Source organism: Wyeomyia smithii, chromosome 2, assembly GCF_029784165.1.
Source record: "Wyeomyia smithii strain HCP4-BCI-WySm-NY-G18 chromosome 2, ASM2978416v1, whole genome shotgun sequence".
Taxonomy (NCBI): domain Eukaryota; kingdom Metazoa; phylum Arthropoda; class Insecta; order Diptera; family Culicidae; genus Wyeomyia; species Wyeomyia smithii.
Genome location: NC_073695.1, coordinates 72,181,662 through 72,202,060, shown reverse-complemented (window position 1 = coordinate 72,202,060; position 20,399 = coordinate 72,181,662). Strand labels below are relative to the sequence as shown.

The window sequence follows — 20,399 nt, the reverse complement described above, 5'->3', positions numbered from 1 at the left end:
GGTTTGACCTATGACCATAAGCTACTTTAGCGCCCCCACATTGAACAAACAGTAACGAAAAGTTTAGCGCTAATGAAGAAGGTGAACCCGCTAACCAACCGAAAATCGAAATTATCCGTCGTGAATAAATTGACGGTATAAAAACTGGTCATTCTGCCAATGCTCCTATACGCCTCGTCGGTCTGGAGAACCTGCGCGAGAACCCACCTGTAGGAGATTCAACGGATCCAGAACAAGTTCCTGAAAATGATCTTGAATGTGCCATTCGGAACCCGAACATTAGAAGTGCATCAAATAGCTGGTATCGATGTGACCGAAAACTTAATCTCTGTACACGCTGAAAACACTAAAAATAATGCACTTAACTCTAGTGCGGTGCTCATTCGTGAGCTTTATTTATAAGTAGCTAGGTATATTTATTTAATAATTAAAACTCTAATGCCGAGCAATAAAATGTAAATCATGTACGTAGAAAAGGGAAAAGTAGTAACACTTTTAGTACATTAAAAACATCAGAGTTGAAAAGTTGAAAAAATTGAATCTCTCACAATGTTCAAAAAACAAATGTATAATGAAATTACCATAAGAAAAATAAAGAATATTGAATCCAAAAAATGAATCCGAAGCCGCTCTTAATAGTTCTAGACAGCGACAACAGCAGTCCTCCCTTAGCAGCAGCAGTAGCAGTGCAGTGGATACCAGCGATAGCGGATAGCGGCAACAGCTGTGGCATGGCAATGGATAGCACACTAGTTGCAGCGGATCTCAGCATCGATAGCAACTGAGCCAGCTGATGCAGGGACAGCGGATCCCAATGGCAGCGTATAGCGGCCACAACTGTGGCATGGCTACGGATAGCGTAGCAGTTGCAGCGGGTATCAGCATCGATAGCAGCTGATGCAGTGAGGCACTTTATTGAAATGTAGTCTCTGTGCGATAGCGGGCACTACACGCAAAAGTTGAAGTCTTGTACAATCATTGTGTCTTCCCGATTCGCACAAATGTTGCACAGAAATCGCACAATAAATGTGTGAAACGCATAACGCAACAGTTGTACTGCGAATACATTGACATAGATTGAAATCAGAATATGTATCATATACCGATACTTTATTTCTCACATCGAGTGTATTAATGACTGCTCTTTCTCTCTTGTTCGTAGATTTTCCATGTACGTGCGACGAGACTAGATACGTCACATATAATTTGCAGGTTGCTCTTTCGCTTCTTTTTCGGTTCGGGTTGCGACGCGCAAGACGATGTCTCGTCGCTTTACGAAATGAGCGAGACATCCGTGCTGTACATACTAGATGCCAGTGTTGTTAGTCTCACTCATACTGTCGATGCGTGCTTGCTGCTACTCAGGGGAAAGCGTGTGTGCAAAAGACTTGAGAAGCGTAGCATATGTCCCGTTCTCTAGCAGGAAGGAGGAAAAAGGTTTTGCTTCTCGCTCGCTTTGCAAAGCTGCTTGATACCAGCTGAAACTGTTTAGGTGTAGAAGTTTGGAGGTGACAAATACATTGAAAAAACGAAAGAGCATTAATTGCGTTATGCCCAACAAGCAATCATTGCACTGGTTCCAAACCACATCAACAATTGCGCTAAAAACGCACGATTTTGTGCTGGTTTCGCACCATCCAACTTTTGAGTGTAGTGAATGCATTCAATGAAAAGTTGACTAATTTTGACAATACATGAGCCGTCTGGTTTAAAGTGTTAAATCAGCTTTGCACTGTTTATCACAAGAAGTTCTTTATTCGCACTGTCAGTGATAACGCTAAGATGTGATCGGTATCTAATCCGATATTGAATTGAACAACAAATTGTCCTTTTCAGGATGAATTAAAACCTGATTATTGAAGAGTTAATATTTTCTCTTGAGTTAATTTACATTTTTAAATTTGTAAAGGTTATAAATTTTACTTTATTTCCGTGTCTCAGAACATACTGAATTATCTTTTCCCTCATTCACGAGCACGACATCCGAAAAACTTTCATTATATGCATAAAAATATTTTTTTCGTATAACCAAAATTCAAAAATTGTCAAGCCCCAATGACAAGCACTATATTATTGAAAATGGTCAATCCTTGTTGAAGCGCAAAATTCAATTGATCTGATTAGTCAACGTTTATTTACTAGAAAAGAATACTAACACGCATGCAACTGGGTTTTCTTTCTTGTGAAAGTGTTCTACTTCAACCTTGCGGTCGTGGCTTTGCACACAACCCACCTGCGATTTTTTTATTCAAAAATTAAATCATGTTTCTTTGTCAATTTTTTACCATTTCAACATATTTTTGCCATTTAAACATTGTCATCTTTTTTACCATTTCAACATTGTAAGATGATATTTTATTATTTTAAATTTCACAATAATATACGTTTATGAGCTGTCTTCGTAAGACAGTGAATGTAATTGTTGGCAAATGAAAGAAAATATCAAGCAAAAAAGTAAAATGAATCTTTTCAAACTGTACCTTTTTTGGAATTGTTGATTACTAAGTTTTTCTTTTGCTGGAACTCGTTGATAATTTTGTTTAACATATTTTCTTATGTTTGCCTGTTACTGAACCTATGTAATGGCTTCCATATTATTTTAAAAGTAAAATCCATATAATAAATTTGATTTAATCAAAGTTAAGTAAGACAAAACCATTCGTTATAATAACGCAAATACTACTGGGTTCAGTTTTTGAGGAAATAGAGTTATTTCTGATTTAGACGCATTACGAGAAATTTTTAGTACTTCTTCAACAAAAACAATATTCTTATGCCTTGCCAAAAAATGTTGCGGCTAAAAAAACGTAAGTCCTGAGCAAACGAATTGATTTTGTCTGCGGACTCTGTACCTCTGTACCTACGAAAGATCCTTCTAATTACAGTGTTTAGTCCCACGTTACCATTTCATACAACCCTAGGGCTGTATACCTTGTAGTATTTTAGAAATATTGGAAAAACCATTTGACGTAACTGCCAATTGGTTGCAAAACTGGAGTCAAATAATTCATTCTCACAGGTTTTTTTTAGAACAAACATTCGTATAGAATGTTTTGTTTTTTTTTTCAGATTCATCTCAAAACTCTGATTATAATCTAAATTCTTAATGTAGGTATCTCTAATTGAGCAGCCCGAATGACATTTGCTTGACAAAGCACGCAGTATCAGTTATACAATAATAGATTTAGATTCCGATGTTGGATGTTCGTTGTTTAACCAAATTACACACATACCAGAATCAATGTGACAGAGCTTTAAATTTTATAAATTACTCTCTGGAAACCAAATAAATAATCCTTTAAGCCAATGCTTTTTATTTCCAAGATCTCCATCGAACCGGTTGCTCTCGAAGGTAGTTCTACCCTTTGTTGCAAGAAAGCAATAAACAACACCTGGCTAATTTATGACACTGGCGTGGCATAAAAGTTTGTTTACGATTTTCCCTCCCACTTTTGGTCCTGATTTTCGGGTGATGTCAAAGTTGCATGTATATTTTTGTGTGAGCGCTTTGTTGTGAAGTTGAATGTCACTAGAACAAGCAAAACAAAAAAAAATTGCTTGCTCAAGGCAAACCAATCTTGAGCAATTTCGTGTTTCAGCTGTATTTTTACAACCTTTCCGTCTAGTTGGGCTGTAATAATTCTTGAATCGCTCAAGAGAAATGAGAACATTAGAAGCCGGCGGACTTTTTATTATTGTACTCTATTTTAGCTCTTCACCTTCAGACAGGCATGGGAAAGCCATGGTAACTTTTAGCTGTAATAACAAGCCTAAATTAACCAATTCTTTCAAAAAACAGTCGTTAGAGTATGTGCTCATAAAAGGTAAATATTTCTGCAGCAAGCATCAGTTAAGAGAGAGATTTTTCCAAAACAAAAAATAGTACCTTTTCGAATATACTTGTTTTTGTTTTATTTGCCTGTGATTATATATGCCCAACTGAGCTCGGTTCTCAGCGAAGTTTCATCAATCTAAATTTGCATGGAAAAATAGTAGGAGGGTGCTATCCAAGACACGACCGCATAGTTGACGTAGGACTACAATAATTTTATATTTTTATTTTAAAGCTATGTTTGATTTGAGCTCGTTTTACTTTTGTAGTTTGCTTGATTTATTTTAACCAATTTAAACTCAACATCTTCCAAAAGGGAGGTATTTTGGTTCGGGTGGTAATATCAGGTATCTAGGTCGTCAGCCCGAATTCATCAAGCGACACCTTAAACGACTTGGAACTAAAACTAGCTCATTGGTGGCCATTTCTACTGTTAAGGTCGTCTTTGACCACTTAAAAAGTCAAAAAAGTCATGAAAAAAGAACCGTTCATTTTTGGCATGGTTCGATTTTGGCAACAGAAAATATTCTGTCGTGTTGCAAAAATCGAACGAGGTCTGTATTTTGATTATTTCTTTGTACCACTTTACCTATGAAGAAAAAATATTCTCTTCAACATTCACAATGGTCCAGAAACCAAATTTAGGGGAAATTTTGGGTCTAGAGCTATATAGCAATGTTTTAGAGAAAAACTTTCTTCAACAAAGTTGTTACATATGATAAAGCGCTTATTGAAAAAGTATCAAAAATTGGGGTGACCAAAATTTTCAATGCTATCAAGTATCTTCCTTTTTATTTTTGTAGATAGAAAACCTTGTTCTACAATTTTATAGGTCCAATAATTTTAAGTAACTTTGTAAAAGTTACCAGACTATTGATGAATACCTTTCATTCTAATACAGCGAATTTTCTTTAATACGCGAAAAGGCAACCTTCTATAAAATATTTAATTGAGTACGATTTAGTAGAAATTAAACTTCTTCCTTCTATATCTATTTGTCTTGTTAAAGTTGGCTCACTCACCGATCACAAAGCGGCAAAGAAGTCACATCAATTTTTTTCCTGCAGTTACAAGCTCGTGAAAAAAAAAATAGATAATGAATGACAGTTTTAGTAGAAAATGTATATTCACAGAAAATTTGAAATTGACATAGAATTTTATGAACATGTTAACATTCAATTCAGGTCAATTTAAACATTTTATCAGTATACAGAATCAATCAGAAAAAATTTGATTAGTTTCAAGATACCAAAGAACAACGAAGATATCATACTTGAAGGTTATATGTCTGTTATTTTCGAAAATAAACTGGGCAAGAGTGATGCACAACATTAGCCACGGCAATTAATGTTTGCATAGCGTTGTTCAATTACAAGTAAGGTTATGGAAAGTAATATTTTCTTGTAAATGCAAATTCAAAATAAATTTTAATTGAAAAATACAAATACTAATGTCGGAACTCTAATATCAAGATGAAATGAATTTGGTTTTCCTCTATACCGCCACCGCAGGATGCAACTAATATTGTCATATTGGACTAAATTCATTTAGCTAGTAAAATATAATCATCAGTGCAGCTCGTTTAACTAACTATTCAAAGATATGTACGGAGCATTTTTGTTTTCTATTGTCTTTCAAATACCATATTCAGTTATTCAAATCAATCTGAAAAAAAGCAGAATGTAGAGTTCAAAAATAAACAACGCATTTTGTTGTCCCCGGCGGCGCAGCGTATTCTGCGGTACCCGAAAAATCAAATTGAATTCTGATATTTGCTGCTATACGAAACAAGAAGAAGAAGAAGACAATTCAAACGACAATTCGATTGTGTTCCACGCCCCACCGTGCGTCAACAGCGGCAATGTAGTTTTCACTTGGCTTGGCTGCACACAAATGAATATCGAGTTTTTCTGCACTGACAGACGACGAATGACCAGCGCTCTATTCATACAATGCTCGGTGCAGTACTGTTGCCTGTGCTAGCATGTTTTCCTTCAAGACATCAGTTTTATTAACATTAACATATTTATTAACAGCAGAACGTCATACTGTCTAATAGTGGAGGTGGTTACGAACTTTCCGAGAAAGCTTCACCTTCAAGACATCAAAATAGTCTAGGCTCATGGAAACTAACATTAGTTGACCTATTGGGACGGGGAGATTCTGTCAAAATTTTTTTTGGCACTGCTATACAGGATATCACAGCATGCAGTTGGTGTCTATTCATGAAGTCTGTGCTAGGCGTGCTCGCATATGATTGGTACATTGTTGGTGAAAATTTGACCTTGAAACTTTTATTCAATTTTCACTGTTTAACAATGAAGTGATAATGAAAATTGAAGAATCACAAAATTGTCCATCATTTTATCAATCCAACGACATATTGATTATTGTGATCCATCATGTGGTTACATCAGTATAACCGTTTGAAATCTTTCATTCCGGCGTTACATCTTGGTTTTAGTTTTCGCGGAATGTATCTCGATATAGTGCGGTTAGACGTAGTCCTACGTCAAAAATATCATTTACAAACAACTCGCAGCAGCAGCATTTCTTTTCGAACCGCAACTGGCGAGACGCAGTGCGTAGGGGGTGCAAATTAGTTGGAATAAAAGCATCAGAAGACGAAACATAGTCCCCGCCCAGTCGAAGACGCCGCCGGAGGCAATAAAGTTCACTTTCTTTTCTTACTCATTTGAATATAAGGTACGCGTCTTTTTGTTTGCTGGTGTAACTGACGAGAGTGAAAACGTCACACAGCGGAAATTCATCATCAGGTACTTGACACAAACGGCGCCGTCTTCTAAAGGACCAAGAAATGTAACTCGTTCAATTGATTTGCATAATGCACATACACACATCTGCCAGCTGAAGGCGAATGGTTCAGTAGGGTCGAACTAAGGAGGACCTCTCAAAAATAAAGTATCAACTTTAAACCCCTTGATGGGTCTCAGCGAGCGGAAACCGGCACCGAAAACTGAATGCAAGTCAATAAAGTATCTCTTTTTTCCACACAACGCGTATCAAAACAAATATATATATTAAAAGCATGTGGCGTGATGAGTAAGGAAAAATTGAACAAACAAATAAGCACCCCAAGATTGGCATCTCGATTGGCAGATACCGCGACGGGGAGAGCAGCGAAAGATGGAGAGTGCGATTAAGGGGGAGCCCGCAAAAAGTGACAGTCGTCTGTTCGATTATGAGATAGACGAGTTCGGCGGCATTGAGATACGGCCGATTTACATCTGAATGATACGCAACGACCGGCGGCATTTTCAAGATTCGTGTGTATCAAATTATGAAATACGCACCCGTGAATTGGATGAAGCATAACTGCGGCTGTTTGGAAAGTTAGCAGTTTGCCAATTAGTATTTAGACAATTGGTGATAGATTACCTGGCGGTAATGAAGGAAAAAGTACCTTTTGGAGATTTGTTCCACGTTGTCATTCACCACCATGAAATGTATAGTATCGTACGGTTCTATAGTGTAACCGTGCGCTGAATTCTCAAGGGATTTGAACCCTTTATTTTCGAACAAATATTTCATCTATATAATTTTATTTTTTTTTCCAAATTGGCAGCGCTGGTATTGGCGTCCAAACGTCATCTGTCAAAATCAAACTTGTTCAATATACCAAGTCATTTCTTCATGGAAAAACTTGCAAATGAAAAACGATTGCATATATTAGTAATATATTATCAAAATTTATGCTCTATTTTTCACATGTTACGGCCATATTAAGGTCCTCATAAACCATCATCCCCTCAGAGTTGTTATTACCATATTGCACAACAACTTCACTCTGTTGAACATTTCACCATCGAAAAATACAACAGTTTGGTGTGGTTTAAGGGCTTATAGAGTCATTGGGATTTTTTTTAAATGACCTTGGACGAAACGTTACTGTCAACGGTGGAGGCTATCAAGGATCTGTGACTGAGCATTTTTATTTTTGTATGTTTTAGGATATCTGCGACAATCGAAAGCAGTTTTGAATTTTGTTTCAACTACAGTATAACAGTACCTAGTCAAAAGTTAAAATAAATATACAAATTTAGTAAAATTGACCTTTTAACCAGTTTATAAATCTTCGACCATATGACAGTGTGGGAGTCTGAAAATTTGAAAAAAAAAAAACGTGAAAATGCAATGCAGATCTACACTATAGGAATCATACCGTTGTAGTCGTCGTCGTTGCCGTTGTTGTCGTTTTGGGTCGTGGTCTTGGGGGATATGACGGAAACGTGTTGGCATTCGCTGTATACTCATCATCGCAAGTAGTTGGGAAAAACGCACAATCGTAGTCTTCTAAAAACACAAAAATGAGTTATTGCATTTTAATGAAAGTCAGTACTCCTTGCATATTTATTAAAAATATTGTATACCTTTTTTTTTTATTTGAAACGGCCCATCTCCAGCTGAGCTGCCGGAACAAAATTTTCAACGCGAGAATATTTCGTTGTTACGGGATCACAGTAAGCGTCAATTCTGCCACAAACGGTGACATAGGGTAAATATGTATAAAACGCCCCCTCGGGGCATAACGCCCCAGTCCATTTATTCTGAAACACACAAAAAATTATACATGAGACTATTGGGAATTCGTAGCGGGTCATAGGACCATCTTTCTGTGCAAGTTTGATAATTGTCACTAGCAGCAAAAAATGAACAAAAATCAATTTTGATTTGAGCTGCTTCAGATCTAATTTCTTGCAGCGTTTCCGTAACGTTTTTTCACTAATGTATAAAGTTTGTTACCTGGTTTTTGTACTTATATATCTCAAATGAACCTCTAAGCAGCTGTATCTAGTGAAGAAACGATAAAAATTGTATAATTTGTTTAAGTATTCAATGCTTTCTGCTACATTATGCCCCACCGCTAGCCCGGCTGATTTTTTCATTGCTTTAGCGTTTGCTTCTGAGACTTCAAGCGCTGTTTCACTTCGCATGCTGAGCTGGCATATGAAGCTACTGCATGGGGCATATTATACTGCATCTGGTGCGTTTTGCCCCTGTAGATTGGAAAGCTTGCAATTTAGTCAATTTTTTTAATAAAATTATGGCGTTTTTGTGTAACAGTAATTACAAAACAAAGTAATAGCAGTGCATTACCACCTAAATAGTGTATCCAACTGCATGAAAGATTTGATGTTTGTGATAAACATAGCTATTATATTGACAATGTTCCTTAGGGGGGGCGTATTATACCTGTTTACCCTATCAACACTATAACATATTTAAAAAAATTTAATCTTCTTCTTCTATTAAACAAAAATAAGTTGGTGTCTGTATAACGGCGTTTCACTCGAAGTAGAATCAAATTTGAATGAATTTAAATTATTCTTTTTGTGTTTGTTTTGTCTTTATCTTCGACGAGTTAATAGGCCATAAAAATAACAATAATCAACTGATAAAGTTAGAAAAAAATTGAAATATGTTTTCGGTTTTTCCCGCCTTTTACTCCAAGAACAACGTCATCAGATTACTATGGTTGCAGGCTATGACCGGTAGACAAGTTGTTGTAGCGTCGTTATTGAGGCGTCGTTGTTGAGTAAACAAGCACCTGATTCACGTATAAAGTGATATTCGTTTTCGCTGCCTACTACACCTTTTCTATGCAAAAGCGCTATAGCGTGGTAGTAGCAAACTCGACATGCATGTGAATACTCTCAACGTGGCTTTGATTTTATTCAAGGGCATATACTTGATAATGTAAATTAAATTTCTGGCTTATTTGAGCAGAGTTGCATAAAATCGTTTTATTTATCTGATAAATGAAAAGAAAAAACAAGAATAACACTACATGTGCGATGATTTAATTTACTATTGCTCGGATCTAATCAATCTGTTCAATTTTCTCTAAAATGCACACTGACTTAGATCATTGACATTTGCTCATGCTGCAATGATTCTGTTAGCTGGTGAAAGAAACGTGTTGTTTTTGCTTCTCAAAAAACAAATTGCATTCCTACAAATCTCTGGATTTACAATTAATTGTTGAATGTTGAATTGAAAACTATATTGTTGCGAAGTGTCAATTGCACTGTGCTTAGGCAGCAGATCTGCCTCAAAAACAGATGAAATATTTATGTCATTGAAGCGAAAATTTCGAAGCTCCGTGTACCTACCAATTTACCATTTAATTTCAAACGTCTGTATGTACCTTCGCGCTCCGCAGTTGGGTGATATTCGATAATGCCCAAAGCCCTGATAACTTGTGGCATTAAACCTAAAAAAAGCATATTCTCGCATAAACAGCTTTATGTCACATGGTCACGTGAAAAACAATTGGTATCATGTATGTTTGAAAAAAAAAAAGATACCCGAAAAATGGTTGGTCATTAGGTTTGCGAGAATTTTTGTTCAGGACAAAGCCATATTGTCACTATGCCATGGCAATAACGAAAATCAACTGGAAAAGTTATAAAACGTTAAAAACCAACCCTTGATATATCCCGCCCTTCTGAGATTCTGAGAGGTTTTCTGTGAGTTTTAGTGAATAACGATTTTTTGTTGCCTTTGATCGGGAAAATTCGAAACAAGTTTTCATCACCGGGGCGTACATAAACGATAGCCTTCATTTTTAAAAATATTTTATGGAATGGTTCTATGCGATTTTCGTATTGGTTTCTGTTGAGTTCACTTAAATTCAACGTCGGTTTCTGTTAATTTGTGCTGTGACTGTTTTTCAAGAAAGAAGAAGACACTGTCGGTACGTAATAAACATAATAGATTAAAAATAAGTATTCATACTGGTTTCAGTTGGTTTCGAATAATTTTCTTCCACATGTAGTGGGAATGCTTCCTAACGAAGATGCCGCTAAGGGTATTTTATAAAAGGAATGTTCCCTGATCTACATGATCAAACTGATTCTTGCATATCTTCCAGTTGACTTTGACAAATTTCTGCTGTGGTCGAAGTGTTTTTTGTTCAGATGAAGTTGTTGTAAGTGGAATGTTCAAATACTTAACATGCCGTTGAATTAAAATTATATTCGCTGTTTTTGTTCTAGTTTTGCGAGTTAAGACACGAGTAGTAGCAGTTCAATAAAAGTGTCAGGCTCCGCAACACTGAAGATAGAATATTAAAAAGTCAGGAAATATACGAGCCCCGAAGGGAAGTTGATCGGTTAAGAACAAGACGAGCTCGAAATGCACGACGTTCGACACCCCATATATCTCAAAATCGTCAGTTACACACTTGGCTTCCATAGTCTTTAAACGAGTCTTGAACAAAAGAAAAATAAAGTATAATAAATTAAACACTCAATTGAGAGAAAAATGCTAATCAAATATTTTCGAATACTACTACTTTATAGATTCAAGGTCAAATTTACCACCGAACAGATGCATTGCTGCCACTACCCGATGGCAAATGTCGTTGAAGCGACAATTCTGACAGGAAACTACAAAGGAGAAGTCGTAATAATCCCGCGTATCTCGATTACTCCTACCGATTTGCCGTTAAATTTTAATTTCCCGTGCGTCGCGCATTCGCGATGACTATTGATAAAACCCAAGGACAGTCACTGAAAATTTGTGGCATATACTCCGAGTATTCATGTTTCTCACATGGACAGCTCTATGTCGCATATTCACGTGACCCTGACCCCGACATTGTGGAATATATAGAATTTAGTGGCTAGGACCGCCTTGACCACTTTCACATGTTTCGTATATTCCGAATTTTAAGCTTGAATTATTTAGAATTCAGAAGTTTTTTATAAAATCTGTTCCAGTGAGATTGGCCAGGCAAAAGGGTATTACTATATTTGCACTAAGCCAAGCTTTTGAATAATTGAAAAAATAATGTAATACTTTCCTTCAGAATATTTAAAAGAATGACTCATAAATTCATAAATGTATTGAAATGATTTGATTATGGTTGAAAGGTGCTTCATAGTGTTCAATGAAATAAAAACGTAGAATTTTACGAGCGCAGGATTGAAAAAAAAACTAAAAACAAATCAGAGATGAAACATATCGTAGGTATGTTTTTAGCAGCAGTTAGATATTTCAGTTTTTGCAATACAACAGTCAATAAAACTCAAGGCGGCGGTACGAAGTATGCCGGGTCAGCTAGTTTTATGATAAATTTCAATTGCTTTAATTCTAATTGAGGTTGATTGAAATTCCTGTTAATAAGAGGATTTAAACATTTCATATATTTTTTGTACCTCAATAGTATATACTATGCTCCTTGAAAGTAACATAATAGGCATCTTGAAAGTAAGATTCTGGGTGTTTAAGGGGTATATACCTTTTTTGTTTTTAGAAAATCGAAATTTTTTTTATTACATTATCTTGAACTATAACTTCTTAAGAGCATTTTCACAAATTTTCATAAAGATCTGAGCAATAGGTCGAAAGTTAGAGCGATTTGCAACACGCCTCGCTACGGCCGCATAAGCTAAACTTGAAACTTTAAACGCGATTATGTCGGAATGGTGTTTTTCGAAAAATGACTTTGCCGTGATCCTGATTGCGGGAAAACTACTGAACCGATTTCCTTCATCTTTTTTTTTTTAAATTTTCGTTATTAAATTCGCCGGTCCTTAAATGATCGCTTTTTGAAACATGCAGTTACATTTTGCCACAAAAAAATTTTTAATGCAATTTTTAGCGCTCAAAACGTGCGTTTTTTGGGAAAAACGTTCCCGTTTGCACTGAAAACAAAATACTCATAAAAGCGGTCGTTCAAGGACACGGCACACTTCTAAACTAATGAAATAATATGAGTTTTTTGATTTCGGTTGACCCGCTGAGTCTCTATCAGGATCACCGCAAGCCTCTGCAAAAAATAGCGTTTCGGGAAAACGGCCATTACCTACTCCAGTAAAATCAAACGTATTTTGTTATTGTTGAGAAACTGTACTTTTAGGAAAATACCACTTTGTTGCTATGAAAATGGTGCTATGCATTTAAAAATAAATTCAAACTTCCCTCATTTTTCTCAACCAAAAAGGTATATAACTCCTTAACTTAATCAGACTAATTCAAGGCCACTCCGTTCATCTTAACAACATGATTTATGGCGAGTTTGAGAAATGTAACTCTTGTCTCATCAGAACTATCGAATGAAAATCTTACCCACTACGTGAACATCTACCTCTTTTAACAAAGCTGATTCAATATTGAGCAGAGCTAAGCATGAGAATCGATCCTGCGTGCTGACCTTACAAAGCAGGATTTGTTTAATAGGCTCGAGAAAAAAGTATGGAATAAAATCATTCTGTTGGAAACTCTTTTTCTGAAACACTTCTAGGGGGGGCTATAGAGTCATTTGATGAGGATAGAGAAAATTTCATCATCTCCTGGTGTATTCATATAGGGTATCGATCGTCTTCGTCAGTGGTTTTCTTCGGCAGTTTTTCTACAGCAATCTTATGCAAAGGGGGGCCGAAGAAAACCACTGACGAGGACGTTCGATACCCTATATGAAGTTCTTGCTAACAGATCGTACTTTTTTCAAATTTGTTTCCAGTACCCCTTCAGAAGGAAATTTCTGGAGCGGTGGACTGATCATATTTTTGTGACAATATATGTTCAAGACTCTTTGCGTTCAAATTGAATTTAAGAGCATCCTCAAACCGCTGGCCAAGTTTTTATAGTTTTTTTGTGCATTCGTGAGAGGATTGGAATGTGTTCTAAAGAATTCTTATTATATTGGGGAGCTTCCTAGCCACAAGGTTACAGAGTCCGCTTTAACAAGTGAGTGGTCGTAGGTTCGAATCTTAGTAGAATCAGGGCCGCTCGATGTCAACGGACATTTAATGATGGGTTTATTCTCAGGCTCCCCATTAGCCCTTCCTTCACGCTGCATTCTACAAAACTTCGACAAATACCTCTTGTCAAAATTAAATCAAATTAAAAACTGGAGGGCCATTCAGTTGAAACCTCTCCAATAAATATTAATTGGCGATAATTTTGTACGGAATAGTAAGCGTAGAATGGAAGGGCATACACACAAGCGCGAATTATAATATTCATATCACCTAGGCGACAACCATAAATTACGTAACCCTCATAGGGGGAAGGGGTATCCTTGAATGTTACGATTTGTTACAGGGGAGAGGGCAGGTAAGAGCAGCGTTACGTAACAAAAATTATCTGGAGAGACTCTCCAAAAACGAACATTTTTATTAGGTAAATTCTTCTACTGCGTGACGCAATTTTTATGAGGGGGTAGGTGTTGGCGTTACATTTCGTTACATATGGGGGGTGAGGGTCCAAAAATTGAGTTTTCCGCTTTACGTAATTCATTGATGTCGTCTCACTTTCAATAGTGATATTGCTAATAACACTGGTCGACAAAATGAAAAAGCAGAAGGTTTTACCCAAAGCATAACCACGTGACTGACGTTGAATAACGTGCATTTGGCATTGACAAAAGCATGGTTGAATACTTGAATAAGTACTACAAATACAGAAGTACGGCATTTTTTTCACGTCCTTCTTCACCACCCGCATTCTGCCGGTCCACAAAGAATAAGAAATTCAATTCGATGGCGTGCGCTTTTATAAACGACTAATATTGGCCACCACCCGCTTTCTGCTGCTCCAGAAAGAACCGTCCGCTTTGCCGGTCGATGCGCGTGGGGCAGCAAAAACCATACAAACATGAAATCATTGCCTGCTGTGCTGTAGCATTGGTAAGTTTGCTTGTTACTGGTCGATTCGGTTTCCAGTAAATCATCCTTTTACTGTAATGAACGGATGTTCAATGAAGACTAGTTGTTGTTGTTGTATTTATTTTATTGAGGTTTTAACATAGGAGTCATTCACCTCCTTGCCCTAATTTACATTTTTAGTTATTAACCCGTAAAGACCCGGGACGGAACTTGTTTTTCGAAAATGCTTGTTCTCAGCACTGGAACGGCCGATTTGGGAAAACTTGGAATTTTATTCAAGGGGAATAGTTGATCTAAGTTTCGGTGAAGATGCCACCCCTCTGGACCCCTCCCCGTTTTCGTAAGATGCAAATATGTCTATGTTTTTTCGAATTTTTCAAACAGATTGAGCGAACACTGGGAATTTTCATACGTATTAATTGCTCCATGTTTCAAATTATGTCAGGTAGATGAAATATGGTATGCAAGAGTGAATTTCGGAGTTTCTAAATTATTTCAGTACAAAATCACAAAACTACGCATTTTCATAAAAAATCAAATAATAAAATCGTTCTTCAAATTTTAAGTTCTACATTTTTGAAGTAAGGTCTCCTGAATCAATACGCGATGAAATATTTATTTAAGCATGCAAATATTTTGAGAAAAACGAGTTTAAATTCACTAAAGTGCGTATTTCCATGGAAACCTGATTTTTTCAGCCTCCCACAGTAGGTTTCAACTTAGTTCTTCAATTTACAAGCTCTATATTTCTAGAGTAACGTCTTCTGATTCCAAAGATGCTGAAAGATTTATTCTAGCATGCACAGATTTAGAGAAAAAACGAGTTTGAATTCACTGAAGTACGAGTTCTTATGAAAACTTGATTTTCTCCAAATCTGTGCATGTTAGAAAAAATCTTTCACCATCTTTGGATTCAGAAGACGTTACTCTAAAAATATAGAGCTTGAAAATTTAAGAGCTATGTTGGGAGACTGAGAAAATCAGGTTTCCATGAAAATACGTACTTTCGTGAATTTAAACTGGTTTTTCTCAAAATGTTTGCATGCTTAAATAAATATTTCATCGCGTATGGATTCAGGAGACCTTACCGCAAAAATGTAGAGCTTAAAATTTTAATAACGGTTTTGTTGTTTGAATTTTTATAAAAATACGTAGTTTTGTGATTTTGTACTAAAATAATTTGGAAACTCCAAAATTCACTCTTACATACCATATTTCATCCACCTGACACGATTTGATACATGGAGCAATTGATACGTATGAAAATTCCCAGTGTTTGCTCAATCTGTTTGAAAAATTAGAAAAAAACACAGACATATTTGCGTCTCACGAAAACGGGGAGGGGTCCAAAGGGGTGGCACCTTTACCAAAACTTAGAGCAACTATTCCCCTTGAATAGAATTCCAAGTTTTCCCAAATCGGCCGTTCCAGTGCTGAGAACGAGCATTTTCAAAAAACAAGTTCCGTCCCGGGTAGCCAGGGGAGCTTCGTAGCCACAACGTTACAGAGTCCGCTTTGATAAGCGGGTGGTCGTGGGTTCGAATCTTAGTAGAATCAGGTTATTTGGTTGTCAAAAGACTTAACCATGGGTTTACTCACAGGCTCTCCACTACATACCCTTCCTTTAAGCTGAATTCTATAGTACCCCTGCTGACTTTCATCCTAACAAAAAAGTCCCTCTCATAATAAAACTGATCTAAGCTACGTCCTCTTGACAAAATAAGTCTTTCTTTAAATAAAACTGATCTCAAAAATATTCATCCTCTCCAGGCAGTTGTGATTGGTGATATTGGCAAGGGGAACAAGATTTCGATAAGATTTCTTCCTCTTGACATAATAAGTCCCTCTTAACATTAACCTGGCCAGAGAGGAACGTTAGGTATAGTCTCACTCCATACCTTACCTTACCAATCAGACGAGGGCCGTAGTGGCTCGTGCTGTAGTTGTCGCCATGTTGCTAGGTTTTGGGCTGTGCTTCGCCAGTTCTCCAGGCGTCTTATCACCCGCAAGTCTCCTTCGATCTGGTCAGGCCATCATGCACGCTGCGCCCCTCTGTTACTGGTGCCGGCAGGGTTGGTGAGAAGAAGTCATTTCGCAGAGTTGTCGTCCGGCATCCTTACGACGTGACCGGCCCACCGCAACCTATTTACAGGTGTGCAATGGGGTTCCTTACAAGTAGCGAGTGCAGCTCGTGATTCATGCGCCGTCGTCATTCTCCGTCGTCCATCTGTACTCAACCGTAGATAGTCCACAGCACCTTCCGTTCGAAAACTCCAAGGGCGTTAAGATCCTCCATGAGAAGCGTTCTTTTCTCGATTCCGTAGAGGACTACCGATCTTATCAGGGTTTTGAGCAGCGTCAGCTTCGTGCGTCGTCGCATTTGACTAGATCGAAGTGTCTTCCGAAGTGAAAAGTAGACACGATTTCCAGCCTGGATGCGTCTCTGGATCTCTTTCCTGGTGTTATTGTCGGCGGTCACCAGTGACCCCAAATATACGAACTCGTCGATCACCTCAAGCTCATCGCCGTCTACAGAAACTCGAGTTGGAAGGCTGATGTTGTTCTCCTTGGAGCCTCTCGCTCGTATATATTTCGTTTTCGACGCATTTATTCGCAGTCCGATTCATCCGGCTTCGACTTTTAGTCGGGCGTGAGGTTTCCTCCGCCGTCGCAAAGTTACGTGCTATGCTGTCAAAGTCATCCGCTAAACAAACCTTGTGAAAATCGTGCCGCTCGTGCTGATGCCCGCCCTTCTGATCACACCCTCAAGGGCGATGATAAACAACAAACAGGAAAGTTTATCACCTTGTCTTAAACCTCTGCGCGATTCAAAGGGACTCGAGAGTATCCCCGAAACACGCACGTAGCACATCACTTTGTGGCCTTGATAAGTCGTGTCAGTTTATCCGGAAATCCGTTGTCGTGCATGATCTGCCATAACTGTTCTCGCATCATAGGCCGCCGTGAAGTCGACGAAGATGTGATGTGTGGGCACGTTGTACTCGCGACATTTCTGTAAGATCTGTCGGATCGCGAAGATCTGGTCCTTGGTGGTACGGGCTCCCATGAAACACGCTTGGTACTGGCTCACGAACCACCTGGTTAAAGATGATAGGCGACGAAACAGGATCTGTAGGAGTATTTTGTAGGCGGCATTGATAAGGGAGATAATGCGGTAGTTGTGGCACTCCAGCTTGTCGTCCTTCTTGTAGATGGGGTAGTGGACTCCCTGTCAGTTTTTCCCCCTCCCAAATCCTGAAAATGACCCATTTCAGTGCTCTAGGCAGTGCCTCTCTCCCATGTTTTAAGAGCTCGCTCGGCAGTCCGTCTTTACCTGCGGCTTTGTTGTTTTTCAGCTTCCTGATCTCACAAAGAACTTCATGAACATCGGGGGCTGGTACTCGGTCATCTGCTGCAGGTGCTCCTAGGCCAGTTCCTGCCCGGGGTCGCCCGGTTCTTCTCATTCACCGCTGCCTCGCACTCCCCGTCATACCAGCCGTTTCTGCCACTCGGTGCTTCCACTCCTAGTATCGTCGTTGCGGTCTCCCCGATAGCTGTGCGAATGCTGCACCAGCCATCTTCGAGAGGCGATGCGCCAAGCTCCTCCGCCGTGGGTTATACGGTCGATAGTTTCGTGCGCAGAGTTACCGCAACTAGGTAGTAGTCCGAGCCAATATCCGCACCGCGATTGGTGTGTACGTTTGTGATGTCTGAGAAGAACTGGCCGTCGATGAGAACATGGTCAATTTAGTTCCCGATTAGTCTTGTGCCAATTAAACATAGAACAAAAAATCCAGCCGAACAATTGTTAAACACATTTTTTTCAATGGAAAAGCTTTGAACATTGTTCCAATTAAAAATTGAAAATTAAGATTTATTCGGGAGTTTTTGCAGATCTAGCAAATCCGTCTCTGGCAACATCATATCTGTCAAACCAGTGAACCATGTAATCTTGGTTCCGTTTGAGTTTGATATTCGGCTTTTTTAAGCGTTTCAGCCACAGCTACAATATGTAGGTGATGGACTGTTAAAACATAGAAAAATTCATCTTTAGAGCTATCATTCCACTTTAAGAAACTTACAGCATTATTTAAAGTCATTATTGAATTTCAACTTCATAACAATTTCAATAGAAATTTTCATATCTGCTTAAACAGCCTCGTACATTGAGTTACAGTCCAACAAAGCGGACGTTAACTGCAGTATGGATTGTTGTGGGTGGTCCTTCTTCTCAGAAGTGTAACTACCCAAATCACAACTGACTGACTTTTCGGCACCAAATACAAAAAGTTTGTTGCTGTTTGAATTTGAAATGTTTCCTGGAAAACAGTAGCATATGAATTTTAAATATTACCTACAGATACACTAGTTATGGGAAATGCTGTTGACGCCTGAATAGTTTTTTGATTACCCACATGAATATTATAGACAACAGGTTGTTTTGAATACCTTCATCGTCTGGATGCAAAAATTACGATACGACAGTTATGAGTTCCACAACCATAGGCTTGACAATTTCGACATCGCATGAGATTGTGGAATCTTCCGTGCCGCTCGGCTCGCCGGTCTCTCGTTTTTGGCATCATAAAAATAAAGTTCGTACATCTTTGCTTTCAAATACTGTAAACCTCAGCCCTCTTCATTACGCACTATGCTCAGAATGAGAAGCTTTAAATTTCTGATCACCTTTGGCAGAGAGAAAATTTTTCCTATTACTGGAAATTTTAGTATCACTTGGAAGAGAAACCTCTCGTTTCCACGCATCAAGGCGTGCTGTTAGTGTCAGTTCACCTTCCTTTCACTTAGCTATAGATTTCACTCAAATTTTGGCAGTTATATGTCAAAACAAATTTTAACATTAAACACTCATTAAACGGCAAAAACAGATGTGTTACCTAACGATTCAGCAGGTATTATTCAAAAATAAAAAAGCTTTGAGAATGCGGAAAATTTCCAATATTTCTCGGTAGTTTCAGACTAAGCCTAGAATAGTTCGAGTTCTACTGTTTTCCAAAGTTTTATTCTTATTCTTGTACAGTTTTTTTTTTCTTGTTAAACAATAGCTCAGAGGAGTTTCTTACACCGACGTTCCGAATAATATATATTCTTTATCAAGGCTCTACAAGAAAATTAAGACCAAAAACCCTTTTTAGAAAACAAATACAAAAATTATGCACATAATATCATTACCGAGAGGACCATTTTCCTGTGAAGGGGTTCTTCGGCTAGAGCATTAATTGTCAAAACAGATAATAATCAACCTAACAGAACATCCAAAAATACATAAAATTTGCTAAACAGATATCAACTACAATTTATGCTTCTTAGATTTTGCATGCAAGGTTGCTGGTTACGGAAAAAAATGGTTCAGTATGATTGAGAGTGCTACGAGTTCCTCTTCGTAATAGTGTATAGTTTTAAATTTTTTTAATTTGCATAATGTAAGAAGCATAAATTGTAGTTGATATCTGTTTAGCTAATTTTATGTATTTTTGGATGTTCTGTTAGGTTGATTATTATCTGTTTTGACAATTAATGCTCTAGCCGAAGAACCCCTTCACAGGAAAATGGTCCTCTCGGTAATGATATTATGTGCATAATTTTTGTATTTGTTTTCTAAAAAGCGTTTTTGGTCTTAATTTACTTGTAGAGCCTTGATAAAGAATATATATTATTCGAAACGTCGGTGTAAGAGTAAAATATCGTTTTCTTTTCACATTTTAAAGACTGCGAAGCCGAAAGAAACTCCTCTGAGTAAACTAACAGTCGATAAAAAGTATAGTTAAACAATAGCTTAAAAAGAACCGGAGCCTAAAGTACTGCTGGTCTAAAAACTAGGTTGCTCTTTGAGAATTATTTTTTTATCATAGATTGTTTTCAAGTACGTGATTGTTGTGTGCTATGAAAGAATAAGCGCTAGGCTTGAGTTT

General features: G+C 37.7%; 1 protein-coding gene and 1 long non-coding RNA gene across 7 annotated transcripts in view; one reads left to right on the top strand and one right to left on the bottom strand.

The window, feature by feature from the left end:
* Positions 1 to 20,399, top strand: part of LOC129721506 (uncharacterized) — a 521,585-nt gene that overhangs the window by 440,384 nt on the left and 60,802 nt on the right. The window lies entirely within an intron of this gene.
* LOC129721509 (uncharacterized) lies at positions 7,842 to 8,331 on the bottom strand. The gene is made up of 3 exons (XR_008727409.1): positions 8,224 to 8,331; positions 8,016 to 8,146; positions 7,842 to 7,952 (listed from the first exon to the last, which is right to left on the bottom strand). It is a non-coding gene; the product is annotated as an uncharacterized LOC129721509 (long non-coding RNA).